Source organism: Podarcis cretensis (assembly GCF_951804945.1).
Source record: "Podarcis cretensis genome assembly, chromosome: 6".
Classification (NCBI taxonomy): Eukaryota; Metazoa; Chordata; class Lepidosauria; order Squamata; family Lacertidae; genus Podarcis; species Podarcis cretensis.
Genome location: NC_137175.1, coordinates 28,537,892 through 28,562,490, shown reverse-complemented (window position 1 = coordinate 28,562,490; position 24,599 = coordinate 28,537,892). Strand labels below are relative to the sequence as shown.

The 24,599-nt window shown below is 44.5% G+C and overlaps 1 protein-coding gene across 9 annotated transcripts in view; it reads right to left on the bottom strand.

Annotated features, from left to right (window-relative positions):
- Positions 1 to 24,599, bottom strand: part of EPB41L1 (erythrocyte membrane protein band 4.1 like 1) — a 164,082-nt gene that overhangs the window by 83,589 nt on the left and 55,894 nt on the right. Inside the window, exon 1 of one of the 9 annotated variants that reach the window (XM_079978815.1) lies at positions 44 to 284. The exons of the other annotated variants lie outside the window; for them this stretch is intronic. The gene's annotated coding sequence lies outside the window, so the exon portion shown is untranslated. Of the gene's footprint in view, positions 1 to 43; positions 285 to 24,599 lie in introns of those variants that run through there. 9 annotated transcript variants of the gene reach the window in all.

The window sequence follows — 24,599 nt, the reverse complement described above, 5'->3', positions numbered from 1 at the left end:
CTTCCCTAACCCCCCCCCCCCCCGGCAGCTGAGCCAGTCCTACCTTTGAAAGGCTCCCCATCTCTGCTGCGCTGCTGCTCTCCACTGGGCTGCTGCTGTGTGCACAACACACTCCTTTCCGCAGAGCAACCTCTTCTAACTTTAACACCCCCACACATTGATTGATGCATACTGCAGTCGCTGCAAACCTCACAGTTCACAGCTGGGGGGTGGGGAGGAAGAGAAGAGTCTGGGATCCCCTCCCACATCGCCAGGCCAGAGCCTCAGTGACGGCACTGCCTCTCTCCATGTTTCTCCCCCCCCCTCTCCCTCCCCCCCCCTTGGGATTTCCCTCTTTTAACACAAATCTAGCAGATGGCTTTAGACTAATAACAGAAATGCTTGTTAGGCACCCAGCGGTGTTCACTGAGCCGCCGCCTCTTCCCTCTGCGCCCCCGCCACTGCCTTCCGTCTCCCTTAGCTGTAAACATCTGGCTGATTTCAGGGAACAAATCGCTGCTTGCTATCCTCCTGGTATCACACCTTGCTGCTGCAAAAAGCAAAGAGGGGAAAGGAGCCAGAGCGTTCCTTTTCTAGGCTTCAAATGGGTCCACATATCTCCACTGGTTTCAAGTCTTCACACTCATATTAAATTACCTTGACCAAATTAATAAAACAATTTTTGGATGTCAGAGCCATACATCTCAGATGCTGCCATTACATTTTGCCCAGATATATACTGGAACTAGAAGCCAAACAAAATGGCTATTCAATCGCTACCACCCGTGGAATGGCACCAAGGCAAGGGAGGACATTTTGGAAGCAAGGGAGACAACATGCAATGGAGGGACAGCTGTTGAAAATGGCCTTTGCTGCAACAGACTATTATGCCATAAATTAGGCGGAAAGAACCCTTTTTATCCTGGGGGACATGAATTGCCATCCTGAGATGATTTGGGCGTGGGGAGTTGGAATTGTAAAAAGTGAAATTAGAGGGAAATGAAATGGAGAAAAGTACTTAACAGTGGCAATTCACAAAACAATTTTTTAATGGCACATACATCCTGGAATTGGTAAGCCAATTAACGCATTTAATGTACTACAAATTATTTGTCTTGGTTCAGTCCACAAGTGACAGTACTGAAACTCTTGATCTTTTGTAATTCATCAGTTCTGAATTTTAGTTGTGCGGTCTATCCTATCATGCTTCACTGCCTCTTAAATGTTGTTCTGACCATGTTTGGTGGTCTTTATTTCATGATCTTCCAATGTGCTGCATAATTCCAAGACACTGAAGGTTTAAGAAAAACTTATTTTTGCTAGTAGAAAGTATCAAGAAATGGCAAGAATGTTCAGCAGTAATGTCATTACGGGGAATGGTGTGGTTAAAGGAGCACACCAACTGTAATTCTCAGCAAGCACCATTAGTTCATCTATAGTAGCTGACAGAGAATTTCAAAGCACTTGCTAAAATAGAGATCTAGTTCACATGGGATTTTGAAGAAGAATTATGCTCACAGATAAAGAAATCCCAAAATATTATATTCCCCGTAGTCAACATGAGCGCTCAAAATAGTGGAGGCTTGGAAATAGTGCTGTCTTGTAGCTTTGCCAATTTTACCTCTGCCCTAATAATAAGCAGACTTGACTACTCCTAGACAAGGTGCTGCCCTTGGAAATTACTCTGAGACTTCAACTGATGGGAGCTGACCTCCCAGATGAATTGTTGTTGCATATCAAGAGAGGGAGAGATGAGGTGGCAGTGGGAAAGTGTCAGTTCACCGGCTGAACTAATCCGGTGCTCCTGCTGGTGTATTTGCACCATGGCACCCGCTCTGCTGCTCTTCCTCTGCCCCTGCAAGTAAGTAGCAGTGATTGACCAATTGGGAGGTTGGGTAAACACCTCCACCGTACAATGCTGTCTGCCACTGCTTCAGGGGGAAGGCAACAGGCAGAACGTGCATGTATCATATATAATTAAGACAGGGAGATGTGTGTGTGCATGTGTTACACACACTGCAGTAAATAAGTAAAGAAAAAAGAAAAAAGCTTCCATTGTAGAAATCAACTTCTGCCAGTCAACTGATCTTTCCAGCAGATGTGCCTTCCATCTGTTCGTTACCAGGCAAAACACAAGAAAGAGGCTCTGCCCTCTCCCTCTGCTGCCCCACCAAATATTACCTGGATGCCCTTTCAACATTCAATTAGCTAGACAGTTACGAAGTAGCAAGGAATAAGAGTGGCCATTAGGCAGTCCCCTCAAATAAGTCACATGTGACATTGCTGCAAACACCGTGGCTTGTAAGTAACCCCATAAACATGACAATGAGGCTATTCTTCCATTACCAAGTAGTTATTAGTACATAAATAACGACTCCTTTAGTGGGGCAGCATGAGAATGTGCTGAGAACTCAATGCAATACAGAACATCCAAGAACAGCAGGATGGGAATGAGGTTTGCTCCCCATTTGTTTAGTCCTACTTGAGGAATCCCCCATCCCACCTGACACAATTATGATTGTGAAAGGAACTGAGGGGCACAGCTGGGCTTCCTGGTCCTGCCCCCTCTGTCACATCCTCATCACCTGATCCATGCACCTCTCATGTCTTGCAAGAACAACTTGCAGTGAGGAACTCGCAAGTGTGTAGGCTCCCTGTAGAATTTTTAACCCAGATCCTCCACCAATAGCTTGCCAGTTAGAGTTAGCTGCTATCTTCAACCATGTCACACACACACAAAGAGATCTGAGTGTGGGTTCCTACTGCAGGTAAGATAAAATACACCATTGATCTAATGGATACATCTCTTAATATTTAAAAGAGTCAACTTCCCCCCAGGATTAATTGTAATAGTACTAATGGTGAACAAAAACTGCAGAGTTATACACTGATCAACCTTTTATTTTTGCACAGTCAGTTGAATGGCTGCTTTGTGAAGGACTTGGCAATATGGCTATATGACACAGGGAAAAACAACCGTGATTGTGCAAGTTGATACTAAAAGCTTTTACCTGAAGAATACTGTGAGAAGCTCATTACCCTTGAGGTTTTTCCAAGGGTAGGAAACCACACTTTTTAGCCACTGAGAATAAAGCAGGAAGCGCAGATCTATGCACTGCTTTACTGACTATGTTTTGGTCAGTTTCTTCAACCAAGGAGACACCCAGACATATCTAAGCAAGAGGAGTTTATTTAAGTTGCCCATACCAAACTGCAGAAGTTTAGTACCCGGGAGCGCAACAAGTCACCTGAAAAATTCACTCAGGACAGCACTATGGATATCACCAGAAACTCAGCCAGCTGAAAATCTGATCCATCCTTGGTTGTATCAGTGATGCAGTCATGGGTCTTTATGATTTAGATCCCACATGAGTAAAGTCACATCCACACCACACATGTAAAGAATTCTAACACAATTCTAAGTCATAGATTTTTCCAAAGAATCCTGGGAATTATGGTTTGTTAAGGGCTTCCGAACAACTCTCCAGACCTTTAGCAAACTACTGATCCCAAAATTCTTTGGAGGAAGCCATGACTGTTAAAAGTGGTATAAGAGTGCTTTAAGTGTAGGGTATTGATGTGAACTCTGATCAACCAGACGGGACTGCACCAAGTCCAACTGCTATGGTGAATAGGGCTGGGCAATATCTGGTTTACAACATCACAATACATTACCAGCTAAATATCAAGATACCACAATATATCACAATATATATCTGCGCCAGCAGAGGGCCTTGCTAGGCCTCCTCACGGAGACAGAGGGTCCCACTATACCTCCCCGCAGTTTGCCATGCCTTCTCCTGGCGGCAGAGGGTCTTGATGTACCTCCTGGCAGGATACCTCCTGCAAAGTATCTGTAAAGTATCGGTTCAGGGGACCTAACCCCTGGGGAACTGTTAAGTCTCCACATTTGTTCACCAGTATATTGCCTTGTTGAAACACTTATCACTATGTTATTTCAGTACTGGTATGGCGACTTATCTCATAGCCCTAAGGCCAAAGAGCAGAAATAATGGCAACAGAATGGGCATGGATGGCCATCTTGCTTGTTCATGTGGGATGCTGTCCCTGCCACTAATTAGAGCTGCATCGCTAAACCAACCATGGAAGAAGCTACCACAAAGGATGTCGTCATCATCATCCCTCCTCCTTATGAGTTCACTAATCTTATTGAAACTCTGTTTAATTTCCCCAAAGCTCCTTGAAGCAAGATCTGATGGCTGGCCTGCCTAAAACAATTTACCATTTGTGTATGTACCTAGTTATGATGCACTGGGGGACTTCTGGCCCTCTAGATGGTGTTGGACTAACTGGTAGCATGGCCAATGACCAATGTGAGTTGGAATCCAACAAAATATGGAGGGCTACAGCTTCTCCACTCTTGACCTAGAGTCTACCAAGCCATGAAATCTTCCTTCCAGTGCTTTTGTCAAGAGATTTGTTGCAACTGTTTATATGATTCATTATATAAAGTCTAAGCCAGGGTCCATAACTAAGTTTGTAGATACAAAACTGAAAATGCCTATAAATATTTCACAGCTATTACCCATCGCCTACAGATGCTGCACAGATATAGACACACACAATAAAATGAATGGTGTAGTCATCAGAAACTACACATCACTGACCAACTCTTGGAAATGTTAACAGCATGAGGATGGAAGTTAAAAATAGTCCTGGACAGACAGATTTGTGGGCAGAGGAAATTATTTAAAATTATAGAAAGGAAGCAAAAAAAAAAATTACTCATTTCTTGAGAACCCATACAAATACACACAGCATATTAATTTCTACAAACCGATCTATAAGTGTGTTTAAGTGTTTGATAAGAACAACAAAAATATATGCATACTATGTAAAACAAAATCTGTAACCCACATGTAGTGCATGATTAATCTACCCCCCTGGAAATGGAAATAAATTTCCATCAGCAGAATCTCTCTCTCTCTCCTCAGCAGAATTTTGCATCCATGTTTCCAGAGCAGCTTAACAAAATGGCTACATATTTTGCATTGATTTTCCTACATGAGGTTTCTATGAGCTCCGCTCACTAATTCAGTGCAGAACGAACTAGAGAGGGTAAGGCAGAAACAATCCCTTTGCGAGGCTTGTTTTGTGGTCAGAAGTGACTGTGTTCCCTGGGCACAAAGAGAGCCATTCAATGCGTTGCTAGTAAAGCTCTGGTGTTCATTATTGCCTTGTGGCTAGTGTTGTGCTGAGTAGAGACACTGTTCATTTATACCGCACGCATAATGCTGACAGTGGACAAGTTTCATTCTTGCAGATGAGATGCTGCACGTTGCAGTTTGGGATGCTGCCAGGAGATTATGTCTGACAGCTTTATATTTACATCAAGACATTAATCCCAGAGGATCTACAGATTCATATACATAGCAGAAATAACATCACGGAGTATTGAAATGAAGCCACTGCTGTCGTTGCTCAAACAAGGAAAAGCAAAGAGTAATGTATTCTGCTAAATTCACCGAGATGCTGCAATGTCAGAACAAGCAAGTTCTGCAGTAAAATGCTGTAGTGCTCCTGTTCAGGGGTCCAGCCAGCCTGCCATATTCTCTGTAGGAATACTCCATTTCATCCCCATACCTTCTATCAGTCAGCCACTATTCTGGGGCTACAGCATGCCCAGTCTCCTTGGTCTGTTTAGGGCAGGGGTCAGCAACCTTTTTCAGCCATGGGCTGGTCCACCATCTCTCAGACCATGTGGTGAGCCGGACTATATTTCTTTTTTTAGGGGGGGGGGAATGAACCAATTCCTATGCCCCACAAATAACCCAGAGATGCATTTTAAATAAAAGGACACATTCTACTCATGTAAAAACACGCTGATTCCCAGACCGTCCATGGGCCGAATTGAGAAGGCAGTTGGGCCACATCTGGCCCATGGGCCTTACGTTGCCTACCCCTGGTTTATGGATTCCACAAACACACACTGTTCCTCCTTGTGGATTTTTTCTCCTAAACATATTTTGTACTTCTGCAGACCTTGGGGCTCATCCAAGCCTGTTTGTATTTCATTCTTGCTTATGGATTGTGTCAGTTTGGCTACATAAATGTCAACACTTGGGGAATGAGACGGCTATTAGTATACAGGCTGCTATCATTTACTAAACAAGCATAGAATTTGGTCAAGAGCAAGTGAAGAATTTTATGTTTCACGGACTTCTTCATCAGAACCACTAAATATCTATGAAACACGGGTTTACATACTTCTAACCCCAACCCAACCCAGCGAAAGATATAAAAGTACTTCTACATATTAATTATTGAAATGAGCAATTTAAGCTGTTAATCTCTCCAATAAGACAACAACACTTAATATTGTTTGAATAAAACACTTTGTGTCTTCTGTTCCTTTGGGTCAATAGCCTGATCAATAGGGATCAATAGAGCTGTTGCATGGAAGATGGAGCAAGCTTGTATTCCCTTGCTCTGGAGGGTAGGAGCTGAACCAATGGCTTCAAGTTACAAGAAATGAGATTTCAACTAAACATCAGGAAAAACTTTCTGACAGGTGTTCAACAGTGAATCAGACTCTCTCTGGAGGTTGTGGGCTCTCCTTCCTTGGAGGTTTTGAAGAAGAAGCAGAATCAGAATCAGAGGAGGAGGAGTTTGGATTTGATATCTCACTTTATCACTACCCTAAGGAGTCTCAAAGCAGCTAACAATCTCCTTTTCCTTTCCTTCCCCACAACAAACTCTCTGTGAGGTGAGTGAGGTTGAGAGACTTCAGAGAAGTATGACTAGCCCAAGGTCACCCAGCAGCTGCATGTGGAGGAGCGGGGATGCGAACCCGGTTCACCAGAGTACGAGTCCACCGCTCTTAACCACTACACCACGCTGGCAGAGGTTGGGTGGCCATCTGCCATGAATGCTTTAGTTGAGATTCCTGCATTGCAGGGGGCTGGACTAGATGACTCTTCCAACTCTTTGATTCTATTATTCTATGAGATCATCAAGCAGAACATTCACAGAACATAGAAAGCTGCCATATACTGAGTCTGACCATTGGTCCATCAAGCTCACTTTCATCTACATTGACTAGAAGTGGTTTCTCCTACCTGGAGATGCCAGGGATGGAAACTGGGACCTCCTGCATTCAAAGGAGATGCTCTGCTACTGAGCTACAGCCCCTTCCTCAGAGAAATATTGATGCAAATCCTTTAAACGTTCTAAGTGGGATCGAGCAAGGATGGTGGGAGCACAAATCGTGTTTAGATGAAATCAACTGGCATACTTTGAAATGGGATTATTAGCTTTATTGAATTAGTTCAATGAAATGAAAGGTCTCAGGGAGATACTGATCTGCAAAAAAGAAAAGAACGCATCACCTTAATTTGGTCCAGTTCTAACTACTTCTGAAACTCAGCTAAATGGATGTGAAGCCATTTACAGTACTTTCGTAACTTTTGATGCCACAGATAACAAATCTGGCACTCTTTAAAGTACTAGATTGATGTGATTCTTAATTTATACATATGGAAGTCACATGGCAAGTGGACTGAAATGGTCACTGCTACCCAGTCAATAATATAAATACTGGCCACAATTCACTGCACCGTTAGACACACTTAAGTCCCATTGATAGGAGCCTGGCTGAAATATGCCTAACTCAAGAGGCAAATGGCCACTGCACAGTCAGTCAAGTCTGGGCTGTTATACCCCAGGAGCATACTAAGAACTGAACAGCTCAAGGAAGCATGGAACTGCTGTCCCAATGCAAGTCAAGCTGCGTGGCATGGCCAGGCGAGCAAGTCAGATTAATCATTCCCAGGATGCTTTTTTTTTTTACTTTGCCCTTTCTTCAATCAAAGAAAATCTCCCACTTTGCCTTACTTGCACAGTTCTACCTCCTCTCCAAGAGCACTGTGGGAATGATTCATCTCAACGCTGGCAGGTGCTGCTTCACTCACCGCATTAGCAATCAAGAAAGTGTCAGTCACAATCTAGAAAAGGAGAGCTGCTGCTATTATGGAAAGGAATTCCTGGGTGCTGCCCTCAGGACTGCCACCAAAAACAGTCTTCGTTGGTTTCTGAACTTTATTCATTTAAAACACGTGTTAGCCACCCAATCAACAAGACTGAAATTGAACTAAAAATATTTCTCAAAAAATCAATCAACCAATCCCATTTCCTGCCTAAACAAGCCAGCAGAAATAATCTGTTCCTAGAGCAATAAATAAATAAATGTGGCCCTAAAAGGACTTTGGTGCCAATAGGATCTGAATGTAAGCTTCATTGGTGTGACCATTTCTTAACCAGGGTGACACCATTTCTTAACCAGGGTGACACCTCCAAAAGGGCCTCTCTTTAGTAACCATCTGTCTCACCTCTATAGGTACTGAAATCTGAACTGCTGAAGTTCAGCTATAATTTAGCTATTAAATTTGCCCCTGGTTTCTTTAAATTAAAGGGCAACAGGGGCAAGTGAGGTGGACAGCTGTCCTTTCTTATCCCAGAAAGCCCAGCATTTCTTCCAGCAATGTCTGCCTGGGTATCATCTTTTGAGATTTGTCCAATATTGGAAAGTGTCCAGTAGGTGGTAGTTTTGTCTTTAACTTAACAAGCCTGTTCATCACTAAAGCAGCAGATCATTGGGGAGAGGGGCAGCAACACTGCTTGTGTCTCCCCACCTTTCTTGTTCCGCATTCCGCACCTCAGCTGCAAAGTGGTACCCATCCCTCATCCCCTGCACAGCTCCAGCTCCAGGTGGGAGAAAGGCAGGCACCAGGCAAATACTGAGTCTTCTAAGGTCACGCATGCACTTTGTGATGCCACACAGGTGCATCTGTGCTTAATGACTTTGCTAATAGCTTAAACACATAAAACTCTATTGAGACTGGCAGCAGAAGCAGGGAGATGCCTGGAAGTTAGGTGAAAGGTGGCTTTCGCTATAACAAAGGCTAGGTCTGCCTCCGTGCCCCTTCTCTGATATCCACTCTTTTGATGCAAATCAATGCTAAGTTCCTATTACGTGTGATCTAATACATCAGCACTAGAGTTTGTGTAAGGCTTTTCACACAGGCAGTCGGCTTAATTGAAAAATTCAGCTTTGACATGTGTGCAAATTGTGAATTGCAGCATTTTATATCCCCAAATATTAGGTCCCTCTCATACTTGCAGCCGGCTGTAAATCTATTTTTGTGTTTGTTTTTACTCTACTGGTGCTCTTAATATATCCAATTTGGTGAAGTCGTTTTGTATTTTCTATCTACTTTGAATGTTGATACATTGCTGGAATTTTATAATACTTGCAGGCAGAATGTTCAGGGTTGTTAGCTTCCTTGAGTACCTTTGCAAATATTTCTGATTTTGCATCTACGCATATAAATTGGCATATATGAGCTTTATGCAAATTTGTGTCTCCTTTTGTTCTATTTTTTGGTGATGCATATCTTGTATTTTGGTGAAGTGTAAGTGGCACCCTGGGGAAAGTTTTAAGAAGCAACAACTCTGTTCATTAAGCAGAGAAAATACAGTGCTAAAAATGTGGTTGCCAAGACAAGCACCTTCTATTTCAGGAGTGAAGGGCCTGTGGCCCTCCAGGTGCTGTCAGACTGTGACTCCCACCAACCCCAGCCAGCATGTTCAGTGGTCAGGCATGAGGGGAGCTGGCACCCAGAGATATCTGGAGGACCACAATCCATTTTAACACTCTTTAAATCAGACTTGCACAATGTGTGACCCCCTCCAAGCAGGAAAAAACCCACTATCCATATTTTCTTCTCTTCCAATTACTGACAACAACCACCAGTTGTTCTTCCACAGTGAAACAGTTCAGTTGGTTAGCGCATGGTGCTGATAACATGAAAGTCACAGGCTCATTCCCCATGGGACAACTGCATTCTCCGGCTTTGCAGGGGGTTGGACTCGATGATCCTCAGGGTCCCTTCCAACTCTACAGTTCTATGATACTACCACCTGCACCCCTAATTCTGCAGTCCCTGGAAAGTGGCATAAACCAGGAGATTCACAGAGCACATGCTGTGCCACCATATATGGTTAGCGAGTGGAATTTGGCTTAGCGGGTTGTAAGTGGCGCAGAAATACTCTTGATGCAGCAAGCAAAACCTGTTGCACTTTAAGGCCTTTTTACAGAGCTGTCAAAACCACATAGCAGTTTTCAAAATCCAAGTGCTTGTCAATTTATTGTCAAAATAAAGATTACACTATCGAAATACAAGTGAGGTTTTGGTGATACTTCTGATTATGTATTATATTAATATTTTCTCTCAAGTGAGCCCTGACAGAACACATTTAGTACTTGGAAATTTTTCTTTTTTAAAAGCACTGCCTGAGACCCAGAGGCATGTAGTTTATTCACAGCACTGCCATCTGTCACAGGGGGTGGGGGGACTTCAATTAAAATTCAAACTCTTGCACTCTAAATGCAAGGAAAAACCTAGGTAAGTTCTAACAATGCATGGTAAATTAAGAGTCTTTTTTTAAAAAGTCCCTTCTGTCCTGTTAGATAAGATTAAAAAGTCAATGGGGCCCAGATACCATGGCTGTGGCACCTCCCTTACTCAGCCTCCAAGCAATTTCTAGAGATGCCTTTACTTGTTGAACTGAGCATTCAGGTATTGATAGCTGTCTGTAATGGTTCTAGGGGTTGCTTGTGCATAAATCGGCGCCACACCTGGCTGGGTTGCCTGAGTGAACCCTTTCTGTCCGGACAGCCACTCACCCGTGGCTGTCTCAATCGCTGGCAGAATCCGTCAGTGGGCGTTTCTTGAACTTCTTCCAGCAAAGAAGCTCTTTGACGCCTAGTCTCCGCCTACTCTCCCTGCGCGGAAGCCTTCTGCGCAGGGAGGGTGTGGGCAGCGGAGGACCCGTGCTCTCCCCGCTGGTCTCCGGCGAGGAGTCATGGAGCCACCTCGCCGATTCTGCCCCCCTTCTCCACTGGTGCTATGCTGATTTCCTTCTCCAGAAGATGGGCTGTTTCTCTCCCTCCCGGGACGCTCTCCAGAATCCCTCTGGAGCCCTCCCTCTCCCTCTGGCTCCGATGGCAGTTCCCTGACACTGTCCTTCCAGTGCTAGCCCAAGACATTTTGCTGCCTAAAGCAGAACCCCAATCCCTCACTCTCCACCCCTACACCCAGCTACGGCAATAATAATAATAATAAAGTCTTGCCCCAGGCCCTGCCTTCATCTGTTCCACCCTGCCTCTTGGTACCACCCAAAGCAGTTGGCTTCCCTTGCTGCATGGTATGTGCCTGTCTAAAGAGGAACACCAGAAGAAGGGAGATTCTCCACAGCAGTTTTGGAGAACCTCCAATCCACACAAGCCTATTTAAGCCTGACAGGGGTCCTAATTTAGATGCAAGGCCATTTCCCCCAAGTCATGCCCACCTGCTCTAAACACCTGAAGATGTGGAGCAGGTAAAAAGGCATGGATGGCTCCCTACTGAAAATGGGGTTAGCAGGGATCACCAATCGGCTTATTGTTGGCACTTGCAAAGCCCTGTACTTTTGCCCAGGTGGTTTTATTTCAAACCATAAGGACAAAGGAAAATGTGCCACCTGACATGGTGATGTTAGGTGACCGACAGGTTGGTGGCTCTGCCAATCTATCAAAATTGCCCATGGACAGGTTGGGTGACCTACGTAAGCATGCAGGGGAGGGGGGGATGGTAAATAGCCACAAGTGCCTTGAAATATAGGTAAAGGTAAAGGTAAAGGTACCCCTGCCCGTATGGGCCAGTCTTGACAGACTCTGGGGTTGTGCGCCCATCTCACTTAAGAGGCCAGGGGCCAGCGCTGTCCGGAGACACTTCCGGGTCACGTGGCCAGCGTGACATCGCTGCTCTGGCGAGCCAGAGCCACACACGGAAACGCCGTTTACCTTCCCGCTGGTAAGCGGTCCCTATTTATCTACTTGCACCCGGAGGTGCTTTCGAACTGCTAGGTTGGCAGGCGCTGGGACCGAGCAGCGGGAGCGCACCCCGCCGCAGGGATTCGAACCGCCGACCTTTCAATCGGCAAGCCCTAGGCACTGAGGCTTTAACCCACAGCGCCACCTGCGTGAAGGCATGTTATTAAATTATCATATGCAAACATGGCATGAGCAAACTGTAAAAGTGAATTATATAAAGGTGTGGGTGGGTGCTTAAAAAAACCAAGAACCACAACCACCACCCCCCCAAAAAAAGAGAAACCTGGTCATTTTAAAACCAGCTGGGTTGCAAGACCATATATCTATATATATAGACAGATAGGTAGATAGATAGTATTTCTCACTCTATAAGACGCACCAGACCATAAGACGCGCCTAGTTTTTGGAGGAGTAAAACAAGAAAAAAAATATTCTGAATCCCAGAAGCTAGAACAGCAAGAGGGATCTGGCTTCTGGGATAGCCACGCGAAGCCTCTCCTGGGCAGCGGGATGAAGGCTCCCCTTGCCCAGAAGAGGCTGCGCACAGTTAAGCCAGAAGCCAGGACAGCAAGTGGGATCTGGCTTAGCCTCCGCGCGAAGCCTCCACAGGACTGTGCAGCACTCCCTCTCGCTGTTCTGGCTTCTGGGATAGCCACGCAGCCTGCAATTCCTCCATAAGACGCAAACATATTTCCCCTTACTTTTTAGGAGGGAAAAAGTGCATCTTATAGAGCAAAAAATACGGTGTGTGTGTGTGTGTATATATATATATATATATATATATATATATATATATATATATTTAATAAAAGAACACCAGGAGACCCTGTTAGCTCCCAAATATATTACTCAGGAGCAAATCAGATAAATCTGAACTTTGATAGCATGCCTTTGGGGTTGAAGGAAATCAATCCTTCTCCTTGAAACTTCACATTGGCAGTAGATTGTGAGAAAAGGATATAGCAGGCCTAACAAGATGGGCGTGTGTGGAAATAACCTCAAGCTAAATATATAATAACATAAAAAGAAGAAGAAGAAGAAGAAAATAATAATACGGAAGAGAATCACCAGCTGCAGAAGAAAGCAGTGCAACCTACACGGAACTAATGGGGCAAAATAGAACCAGAAAATCTGCATGAGGAAGCATATAGGAAATGATGTACTCTGGGAATGTGGGGAAAGAGGCCAGATGGAGAAGAGAGATGTCAAGGTCACTCGGAAGCACATTAGGGGGTAGGAAGGCTAGGCTTGTTTACTAATGGCTCTAATTACAAAACCAGCATCCAAAGAGGATAATAGCAGCAGTAGCTGAGTCAGGTTGTTCCCAATGACTAGGCAATCTACTAGACCCATCACAAACAAGCTGTCTGGGAAGAAATACATTCCGACAGATGCAATTTTTTCCCTTCTTTCTCAGGCCAGAGCTGTCTGACCTCTTGACGGCTGCTGAGAGTCAGAAGGCTCAGGGGAGAATTGGTATTTTCCAAACAGAAAGAAGCAAACGCTTGTCTGTTATTTGGTGCATTATCCTCTGTCAAACTTGGGAGTGATCATTACAGGCTCCTTCTTGCTCAGAGTCAACTCCTGTGTCCCCAAATGGGTGCCGATGAGATGAGCCAAGTTGGGCCGGGTGTCAACGTAGCTGGTTACTGATGCCTGCGAGACACCAAAAGGTACCAAAGCAGAATCAGTGGGCTGTGGTTGTTTGTGCAGCTGGGAAGCAAGAGAGCAAAATGTATTATGGAAAACAGGAGGTGGGAAATTAAAGCTAGCCTGGTTCAGTTGTCAGAATATTTGACTAGAAGCCCAAAATTCTGGATCTGTTTCCTTTAGGGCTTTAGCCACACCTGGTGCTTGTGGGCATTTGCACCCTGATTGGTTGCTGGGATTATTCAGCAAGTCTCCTGGGAAATCCAGACAGGTTTCAGAGCAGAAATCCCAGCCTTTCAGGTGGTGTGGCTGCTGGTTCAATGCTTCCAGGCTGCTCTTACCATCTGATTGTTGCCTGGAATATTGTCTGGTATTGGCTTGGTTCTCCAGAGCTCAAGTTCTACCAAGACTGAGATGATTTGCTGTGTGCTCCATTCCTAGGGCTACTTCCAGCCCACAGCTCTGGGGGAAGAGTCCCGCCAGCATGCCCCTGATGCCATGCGCTCTGTTGGCCTTTGAACAGAATCGTTCCTGGCTTCCCCATCTGTGAAACAGAGATAGCAGCGTCCTGCCTCCTGGAGCTGTCTGGAGGGCGAACACAATATAGATGGCAAAGAATCTTGCAAATTCAGATTCAAAGCACTCCATTAAAAAAAGGACAGAGAACAGTAGCAGCAATTATCATGCTAACCACGCACATCATCTGCCTTCCAAAAGGCCTACAGATTTGCTTCGTACAAAAGCAATCTGTTGCCTTAGCAAGGTCTCCTGGTAAGCAGACTCTGTTCTACCACCCAGATCAGGTTGGCAAAACCTTGTGCCATGCTAGGCTGTCAGAAAATCAAGCCTGTTCTTCAGATGCCATTAAAGTGAGGCAGCCACAGTTGGTCCTTGCAATCGGTATGTATTAGTATAGATATTAGTATACCAAGAAGTACTTCTGACATTGCCCGGCAGTTGGGCTCCGCTCACCCACATTCCAAACAAATGTCACACTTAACTGGATTGGTTCATCTCCATGGGATCTTTGAGCAAGGATACATGGATTCTCTCTCCTCAGCCATCATATTAAATGCAGGCATTGAAATGCTCCTAACCATGAAATCTCTCTGATTTTATCCTTGAATGGCCCTCTCTCAAATTAGTGCTGCTGTCCAATGAGAGACCCCACATGGAATGTACTAGCGGGTTAAGGAATGGAGCGACTTCAGAACTCGCCTCAACTAAGAGCAGCTCCACGGGAGGCGACGCCCACACAAGAAGCGTTCCTTTCACACCGCTGGAAATGAACACGCAAGCTTCCCTGGCCATGCTGATATGGTTGAAGGACAAAATAAATTTTCCTGTGTCCTTGCAATCGGTAACCTATGCAGGAGCCCGTCATTTGTATTCTCTGTGGCAACTGGCAGCGCTTTTGGATGACTCAGAAGCTCTGTAGCAAAGGCGGCAGCTCCCTCCTGGCCTAATCGGAACACATCGCAATATCAAAATTCTTGGGAGAAGCCTTGGCTGAAATAGAATTTCAGTTTACATTTAAAATTCTGTAGTCAGAGCTCCTGAGACCCCAGCTGGGGCAGGCTTCAATCAACCGACTGCAGACTACCTAGCACATCGCTGTCGGGCCTGAACCGACAATTTAAAGGACTCTGCCACTCTTCAATGCGAAGTACATGAAAACCTAAATGTAATCAGTTCTAGCGTAATCTTTCCAACTTTTGGGATACTTTGGACAACATTACATCCTGATGTCCTGTTCTTCCTTTCCCCCCAACCTAAGCTCAGGAACATAGCCAAGATTTCTGGGCATTGCTGATGCTTCTGGGATTCCTCTGTGCATGTCACCTGTAGTGCTTAGCAATGTCAAGACCTCCCAATCCATCCTGACTTCCTCCTTTATGATTATGACATTTCCTCTTTCTAGCACAGAAAGTAGGGGAAGGGGGGGAAATCAAGGCTGCATGAGATTTCTCTGCACCAACAGGAGAGATTCATGGATGCATCTCAGCACAATGGCTTAATTTCTCAAGTACAATTTAGCCCTCTAATGGCACACCACTGTGGCATTCATTTTCAGAATCACTAGGCTAACTCATTTAATTGGACAGTATCACAAGCCCTTTCCACATGTTAATTCCGTGAAGGGACCTCTGGGGATTTTGAGGGCCAGTGGGGCGATGCAACTGGCCTGCCCCAGCTCTTCCCCTGATGCCAACACACTGGAGCATGGATGTCTACAGCAAGGAAGCCCACGTATGTAGATCTTTGCATTGGCAGGCTTCCCCACTCAATGCACAGACACTGGTAGCACAGCCAGGAAAGCTGCAAGAGTAGGGGCAGGAGCAGCACTGAAGCCCTGCAATGCATGGAGTTTGATTAATGCATGAAGGGAGCTACAGTCATAAGGAAGCACTTGAGATGCTTAATGTGGCTCCTCATCAGTGCTCTGCCAAATTTCTGGGGTGTTTTGCATATGGCTGACCTGCATAAACTTGGGACTCGCCCAGCAAAATGCAACCCACAAGCTATGCATATCAACCTCCAAAGTGCTAAATCAGGAGTGTTCTACAGATGTCGTTGGACTGCAACTCCCACTATCCCTCACCAGTGGCCTCTGGGCAAGACAAATCTGTCCAGGATTGCAGAGAGAGAGAGAGAGAGAGAGAGAGAGAGAGAGAGAGAGAGAGTTATCAAGCACCTGGCAGGACACTAGATTGCTAATGGGGTGCATTTGGCTTCATTGGGTCTAAATTGTGTAGGTCAAGTGTGCAGTTAGACATTACCTTGCTGAATGAGAGACCCCACTTAGAAACTAAAGTGAGGATTGCAGCGGGCTTGGCCTAAATGGGACTGCAGAAATTAGGCCAGAGCTTTAAGAAAATTTTTTACAAATGGAAAAAGAAGAGAGAAAGGGTGTTTGTTTCCTTAGTACTACTTTTGCTACTGCCCTGTTTAAGTCTGTTTGCTGTGGATGGAACTGTATTACATCTAGGAGGGTGCTAAGAATCCAAAACTGAGATCCTACCAGAGGGGGTGTTGCCAAAATGGGAGGGGGTGGGAGGAAAAAGCTCTGTTGCTTTAAAGTCTGGCCTGGAGCCAGCCTTAATATGTAACCACGGTAGCTATGATTCAGTGGCTTTTCCCGGCATTCTTCTGTTTGGGCTGCCTGGAGCAAAATGATCGAAAACGCTTGAGCAAACATACAGTGCTATACAAACCAAGTAGGAAGAAAACAAACACACACACACACACACACACACACACACACACACAGAGTGAACATTGACGTGTTTGGGTTTTCCCCCCCTAAAGCAGAAAATTATGCCCATTATGATAGCATGCGAAGTCTCAAATTCATCTCTGTTTTTGGAACTTTGATTCCATAATCATTTGATATTTAGCCGAGAGAGAAGGAGTGGGATGCCTGTTGCAGATATGCAGGTCCTTCCTACCCCAGGCATCTTGACCCTCTCTCCCACCAGGCTTTGTGCTTCCAGGAGCACAGCTGGCCAACAAAACATTTCACAGGTGTGCACCTCACCCTTCTGGTTTGGCAGGCAGCCCAGTGCTTCCTATCACCAGGGATGCAACAGTCATACTGCCTGCCTTTGGATCCATCTGCTGGTATACTTTACGCTAAAAACACAGTGCTAAAAAAGAGCAGATGCGGCAAGGTAAAGAAAGAGAAGCCAGGGAAGTGAAACGTAAATCACAATCTCCTCCCTCTTCCAAATCTTAGGCTCTGACCCTCCCTCTCCTGCCCCCTCCCCAATTTTTTTTTTGAAACTGGTCAGTGTATGCCCTGGGTCTGGTCCATTCCATATCCACACATTTAAACCACTGTGAGGTCACTTTAAAGTTTTTAAAAACACTAAAAAGTGATGCAAAACAACAGCCTTTCAGACAGTGAAGTAGGCCTACTTCACACGTGATGCTAAACCAAACTATGACTTGCTGTAGCTCCAGGAAGAAGTAACGGCTCCTTTGTCCCTCCCTGGTCATTCTGCTGCTCTGCTGAGTTAAGGCAGGGTTTCACTTAGCATATAATCTGATGCCAGGAGCATGAATTTGCTTCCTCCACGACAAGCTGTAGCCAACAGCTCATGGTTTGTCAAAATCATGGTTTAACACAGCACAGCAGCAGAATGCCTGGGAAGAACAAAGCAGCTTCAAACTCCTCTCTGGACTCTCATGTGGTTGTACCAAGCCATAGTTTGGCTTAATGCGGTGTGCAAACCAATCTGTAGTCTAGATTTTCTGTTAAAAAGTAAGAAAGTAAAAAGGCAATTTAAGAGAAAAGGGTATGCATGGAAACAACTACCGTATTTTTCGCTCTATATACGCACCAGACCACAAGACGCACCTAGTTTTTGGAGGAGGAAAACAAGAAAAAAAATATTCTGAATCTCAGAAGCCAGAACAGCAAAAGGAATCGCTATGCAGTGAAAGCAGCAATCCCTCTTGCTGTTCTGGCTTCTGGGATAGCTGTGCAGCTTGCATTCGTTCCATAAGACGCACACACATTTCCCCTTACTTTTTAGGAGGGAAAAAGTGAGTCTTATAGAGCAAAAAAATACGGTAATTTGTGGCAATATTTCTGTCTCTTAAGCAATCCTGATGTCAGGAAGAAGAGATTTTTGTTACTGATTTACTCTCATCCTTTTTCCCTTTTCATTTTTGTATAGGAAACACCACCACTTTTCTATTTTAACATATGGGGGGGGGACAAAATTGAGGGACAATCAGTAGGGAAATGCTCCTTTTGCCCCCTCCAGTAGCAGAAATTGGCAATGGTGCAATGAAGAGAGGCTACTGACGGGGCAATGAAGAGGCTATCCATCACTAATCCCCAACCCACACTCATTAAGAAGCAATAATCCAGGCTAAATCTAGAAGGGAGGATATTTTAATTAATGTTCCAGGGCAGCTTCTTTTTATATCATAAAATTGTTGCTTTATTGCAGCTTAATGGCTATGACGAATTTATCGTTAGGCATTTCGATGTCTGTTGTTGTTTTTTTCCAGTGGAAAGGCAAAACATACACTGTGCTAATGCGTAAATAAGTACATTTTGCTGAAGGGCAAGCTAGCTTTATAGCAGGAGGCTGGGCAACAGAAAATGGCAGTGTGTTGTGCTCCACCACCCAGCTGGTGTGGAACCTCTGTTTTAATTCCACTTCCAGCTAAATGCTGAAAAGCACTGCCTCAGTGCTAAAAAAAAGCACCATTAAGGAGGAAACCCTTGCCGAGTACCAAGTTAAGATTAAAACATGGGGGCTTGCTTTCTTCCACTGTTTGGATAGTTCATTGTTTCTGAAGAAATAGGAGAACCTCCCTGATCTCAGCTGTGTAGAGCCCAGCATTCTTCAGCTTATTGAAATTCCAATGGCCCTCCCTGCTTTGCCAAGTTATTTGTCTTCTAGCTGTTTCCCATGGCATGCATATGTCTATGACTGTGCATGGGTGTACGGATGAATGCGTAGCGTGGGTCTCTGTGGTTATCAGTACTCACCTGCTGCAGAAGCATCAAACAACAAAAAGCCCCAACAAATGGTAAGGAAATGATATGAACACACAGCATAGCTACCCAAGCCAGTTTCTTTCTTTCTCTCTCACACAATAGGAAATGCAGGGCTCCACCATTTTCCATGGCTCCGATGAAGAAGCAATTGCCATGTAGCTAGCTGGCATGGACCAAACTGGGCTACTGCTGCTAATGTGTTCTGTTCCACCTCCTACAGATTGAAAGCAGAACTTCTCTCGCTTTTCATTAAGTCTGAATTGGCTGCTGCTCCCCTCCCCTTGCAACAAAACCCAAATTTGCATGCAGTCCGGGAACAGAGAATCTGGGAACCAAGGCAAATACTATCACTTCAAGCCTAGAAACAAAAATGTCATTGCCCAATATTTTGAGACTGTTTAGTCAAGTCAGCTCTGTTTCCCCTCTTCTTTGCAGCTTAAGCCCTCTGACAATAGCAGGGTAAAGTATCATCTGCACAGAGATAAAAGTTTCTTTTTTCTATACCAGTAATACTGAGCCGGATTTTATATTTTCAAAGGGGGCGGGGGGAAATCCAATAGCTCTTGATGCAATCTGGAATCTATTCTGCACCTAGCGCAGGGCTAAACTAGACATTGGTGTATGCTTTTAAAAAATCCAGGGGATGATAATTATCAGAATCACAGCTGGCAAGCAGGGGAAAGTTTTAATGTTTAACTATTTCTTCTCCCTGCCATAGTTCTAACAAAAAAAAAAAAATCACTCATTCATAGCTGCTACTTGGAAGCTTTCCTAACAATATAAATAGCAGCCTCAGAAAAGCGGTTTTCATCAGGGCTGCAAGCCTAGGAGGAGATGTTTAAACTCCCCTCCCTGCCTGCTGTGATCTCAGTAATTATTACACTCCCCAACAGCTGCACATTCTTGCATTTTAAGAATGTGCACATTAAATGCAGAGACATATTTAATGTCATATCTAGCTTGGCCTGACAGATGGCCATCCAACCTCTGTTTAAAAACCTCCAATGAAGGAGAGCTCATCACCTTCTGAGAAAGCCTGTTCCACTGTCACACAGCTCTTACCATCAGAAAGTTCCTAATTCAGTGGCGTAGCGTGGGTTGTCAGCACCCAGGGCAAGGCAAGTAATTTGCGTCCCCTAACCCGTGGATTTGCGCCCCCTAACCCTAACCCCCAGATGTTGCGCCCGGTGCGGCCGGCCCCCCCTGCACCCCCCACGCTATGCCACTGTCCTAATTAACTGGATTTACATCAGGAAAGGAACTAAAGTCAACTGCTTATGGGTCATTTATGCTCCAATGGTAGAGCACTTAGCTTTAGCCCTAAGTGGGTAAACATACCAAAAGGCGATTGCCTGAGGAAGTGCCATCTCACAGCCAAGCAGCTCACCATTGCCTTGTTATACATTTCAAATCAATTAAAAATACAAAGGTGGTGGGAGGTTTATAATGGCCTGCCCACATATTGAGACTCTCTGAGGTGGCCTTTATGGTATAGGAAGCTACTTTGGCCTATGTAGCTCAGTATTGTCCGCAATGAGTGGTGTTATTTCAGGCAGGCGGCATTCCCAGCCCTACCATGAAAGGCTGTGGATTGAACCCAGGACTGTCTGCGTGCAACACATTTGCTCAAGATTCATTTGTTCACCCAGACATTCAATGCTTGTTAATTCAGAGCTATAGTCACAATTCACCTGCCAACTGTGAGTGAAACTCTGAGGGGTTTTGTTGTGGTTATGCTATTTTAATCTGCTGTTTTATTGTGCCTGCGTATTTTATAGCTGCAAATTCCCATTAATGATGAAGGGTGGTATAGAAATATTTTAAAATAAAACAAACCACCACGCTGTTCCTCAGTCCTGCTGTCGCATAAATGTGCCCTGCCCCCAAATCACTAATTATGCAAAAGCAAAACAAAAGAACCACCCTATACACTGAGTGTTACATTCACAATATGCCTAATCAAAAGCAGTGGGCCTTGCTCCCAAATAGGTTATGTGCACAACTGTAGCCTAAAGCAGGCAGCTCCTATTTCGAACACACAAAAAAGCCAATCACAGAATTTGAGTTTGCTCGGCACAGAACATTAACAGCCCAGACACAATCTCCTCTCTCATTGCCTGTTTTCTCACACAGTGAGATGGAAACAAGGGTCTCAACAACTCCCAGGAGAGGGATTGTAGGGAAAAGATTAGACCAGGAATAGCCAATACAAAGCTCTCAAAATGTTGTTGGACTCAACTCACATCAGCTCTAGCCAGCATGTCCAATGGAAGCTGGAGTCCAACACATTTGGAGGGCACTAAGTTGGCTATCTTTGCTTTACAACCCTCCTCCTGCCTATTACATCTCATCAGCGAAATTGCAGCTAGGCATTTGCAGTCACGAATTGGCAAGCAAAGTGTAGTTCAAAGCCACTTTGCAGGGCACATTTTGGTTCTTCCACTGTGGCTTTGGTCCTTTGTCCTCTACTTGGACAAAAATCCACAGCCTACATGGGCATCTGCCTTTTTTCCTTTGGATTAGTATAAGAACCAACATGATGCTCAGCACAGAAGTATAAAAAAAAAATTAATGAGGTGCTGTGACAGAGCAGTCAGATGCAAATAAAAGCCAGGGAAGAAATCAAAAGCCATTGCTCCCACAGCTCCCGCAACTCTTCTCTCCATCACAACTGCAGTGCTCTGAATTGGTGCAGAGACCATTACAGCGGGGAAATGGAGTTGAATTATGTTTGCTGTGGGAAGCGCTACAGCTTGGAAATGCCCATGTTTCAATTACTTCAGTTGCTCAGCATCCTGCATAACTATCTACTTGCTATAGTAGAATAGCACTCTCTCACATTGGCAATGTTAGTTGGGCATTGATGGAGGTCCAGAATTCATTTAATGGGTTGCTGGCCAGATGCCACCCATTCATATAAACAGAAAATAACTAAGTAAATGAAGTCCTACTCCCCTGTCCCGCGGTTGGTGTTCATTTATTTTGGTGTTGCGTTTATTGGCAATGCAGTAATCTGACTAATTAGGAGGATGAAATTGCAGAGGGGTGGGGAATGGCTGCAAGTGGGTCTCCCTACCACCACCCTACATACTTTTTGTTATGTACTGAAGTTCTCACCCTGGGCCAGCAGGGGGATACTGTAGATAGTTCAGGTCCACATATGCAAATAAGGGATCGAAAGTGATGTTCAGTGATTGGATAGTTACAGAAAATGGTTACTGTTGCATTCTAGTGGAGCTCTATATAAGCAGGCTGGCTAAACCCTTCAGTTCAGTTCTGTTCTGGCCTGTGAATAAACAAGAGCTGTTTGAAGAATCGCTGTGTCATCTGATATGTTCACCCACAACTTAACACTTTTCTAGTCTGCTTGGGGACTGCAGTGATAGAAGACAATCACGCAGAATGCATTGTCTTGTCTTAGTTTACAGAAAGGCAGGATCAGAAAATGGTGCTCACCTATGACATCACAAACTCAAACCTGTTAAAAACCAGGGAGCACCAGGGGAACATCAGAAGCAAAACACAGAAGAGGGAGAGGGGAAACTAATTATATTAAGAACACTTGAGATTAACTCAGCAGCCTTGTTAGGCTAACCTAAGTCAAAATCAGTTATACCACCTCACATCCATGTGTGTGGCCGAAGTTCCATCATTACCAGGAGCAAAGCTATAGCTATGTGGTCTCCCCACCTTACTGAATCAACTAACCTACTACTTGGCAGTGGAAAAAATACCATAATACAATACAATAATACTCTACTATCATGTACAACTTGGAGCCAAAGACAGAACAGGCAACTACATGCAGAAACCACAGGTCTCTTTACTTGCTTGAATGGACATGCAAAGCTGTTCAAGACTAATGAGCTAACAGTTCATTAACACGTGTTGTATGCGTTTTTGGAGAGCTATGCATTTGTAACATGTCAGCAGTTTCCTGCAGCCTGGACATCTGCTTCTCATCATGCACAAATGAGGCTGTTAGACATATGACCCTGCAGTATGCACTATGTACCCGCAACACTTCCTGCAAAAAGGATGGTCCACAGCTTGCCTTATATGGGCACAAAGAAAATGAGGCTTAAAACTTGCACAAAATTATCCGGGGTTAAAAAAAACCATTGAACCTAATGAGACTTAGAAGTAAGTTTCATTGCTTATAGGGTTGCACTGTAAGAATCCTAAGCAGTGTCAGGATGAGAAAGATTTGTTCAAAAATCATTTCACTGGTGAATTCCAGAATGAACAAGACAGTGTGTAAAGATGCACATATAGGAGTGAGAGGCCAATTGCCATGTAAGTCTTCTTCCACAAAGGAATCTAGAGGGAAGCATTTGCTTAATAATAATAATAATAATAATAATAATAATACCATCTACAATTCCCATGAGACAAGTTTCTCACGTGTGTTCCTTTCCTGCAGAATTCACGCCTACAGTATTTCACATTCTGGCATAACATTTCTGAGTGGCATTTGTCTGTGGAGGGTGAGCATGGAGGTAGCCTGAATGTGGAAATACTACAGCAGGCCTGAAATAATTTGTGGAGCACTGGGTACAGCAGTTTAAACTTGGGTTAGAGCTCCCATGCCTGCGTATTGTGCAGCAATGTACTGTTACTACTGTGTTTACATTCCGGTGCCCCCACAAATAAGTAGCTTTATCGTAATACAGTACTGTTATAGCCAAGAGATTTCACAAAGATAAGAATCATACAATCACACTGACTAGAGTGTATGGGGAGCCTTATAGGTTCTCTAGATCAGGCATAGGCAAACTCAGCCCTCCAGATGCTTTGGGACTACAATTCCCATCATCCCTGACCACTATTCCTGTTAGCTTGGGATGATGGAAGTTGTAGTCCCAAAACATCTGGAGGGCCGAGTTTGCCCATGCCTGCTCTATATACTTTTGGACTACAACTCCCAAGAGCCCCAACGAGCATGACCAATAGACATGGGAAATGAGAGTTACCTTTGGAGGGCCACAGGCTCCCTATCTCTGGACTGGAAAGTAATAGCTCCTGCAGCAACACTGGAATAGACTACTGCAGGATGAAGTCATTAAATTAATAAATGTGTTCTGCCTGTCTCTGCATCTACTGCCTGTCTAAACTCCACAATACCATATTCTGGCTTTGGGCATCAACAGGATCCTCCTTACCTTATGATTTATTACACATATAAGCAAGGGCCTCAAATACTTTTCTGTTTTCTTAGCTGAAATGACAGCCTGCATTCTGATGATGCTGAGAAGCAAGGCTTTTATTCCCAAGGGAGTGAATGTCTTACTCACTACTGGTAAGGAATGAGTCAAGTCTTCCTGAAGCGCACAATCTATGCAAAATACAAGGCACATAAAATAAGAGATCGTATGCCCATATTACACTGGACTTCCAGAGGAGCTAAAAATAGAATCTAGTCTGCTGCCTCCCTCCAATCTCTATTTTAGAAACACTATTCCTAAAATAATACAAAAATTATCACCACCACTCTTTGTTCTCTCAGTTTTCAAGACCTTCATTCCTCATACTTCACACTGCACACATACAAAAAGCAAG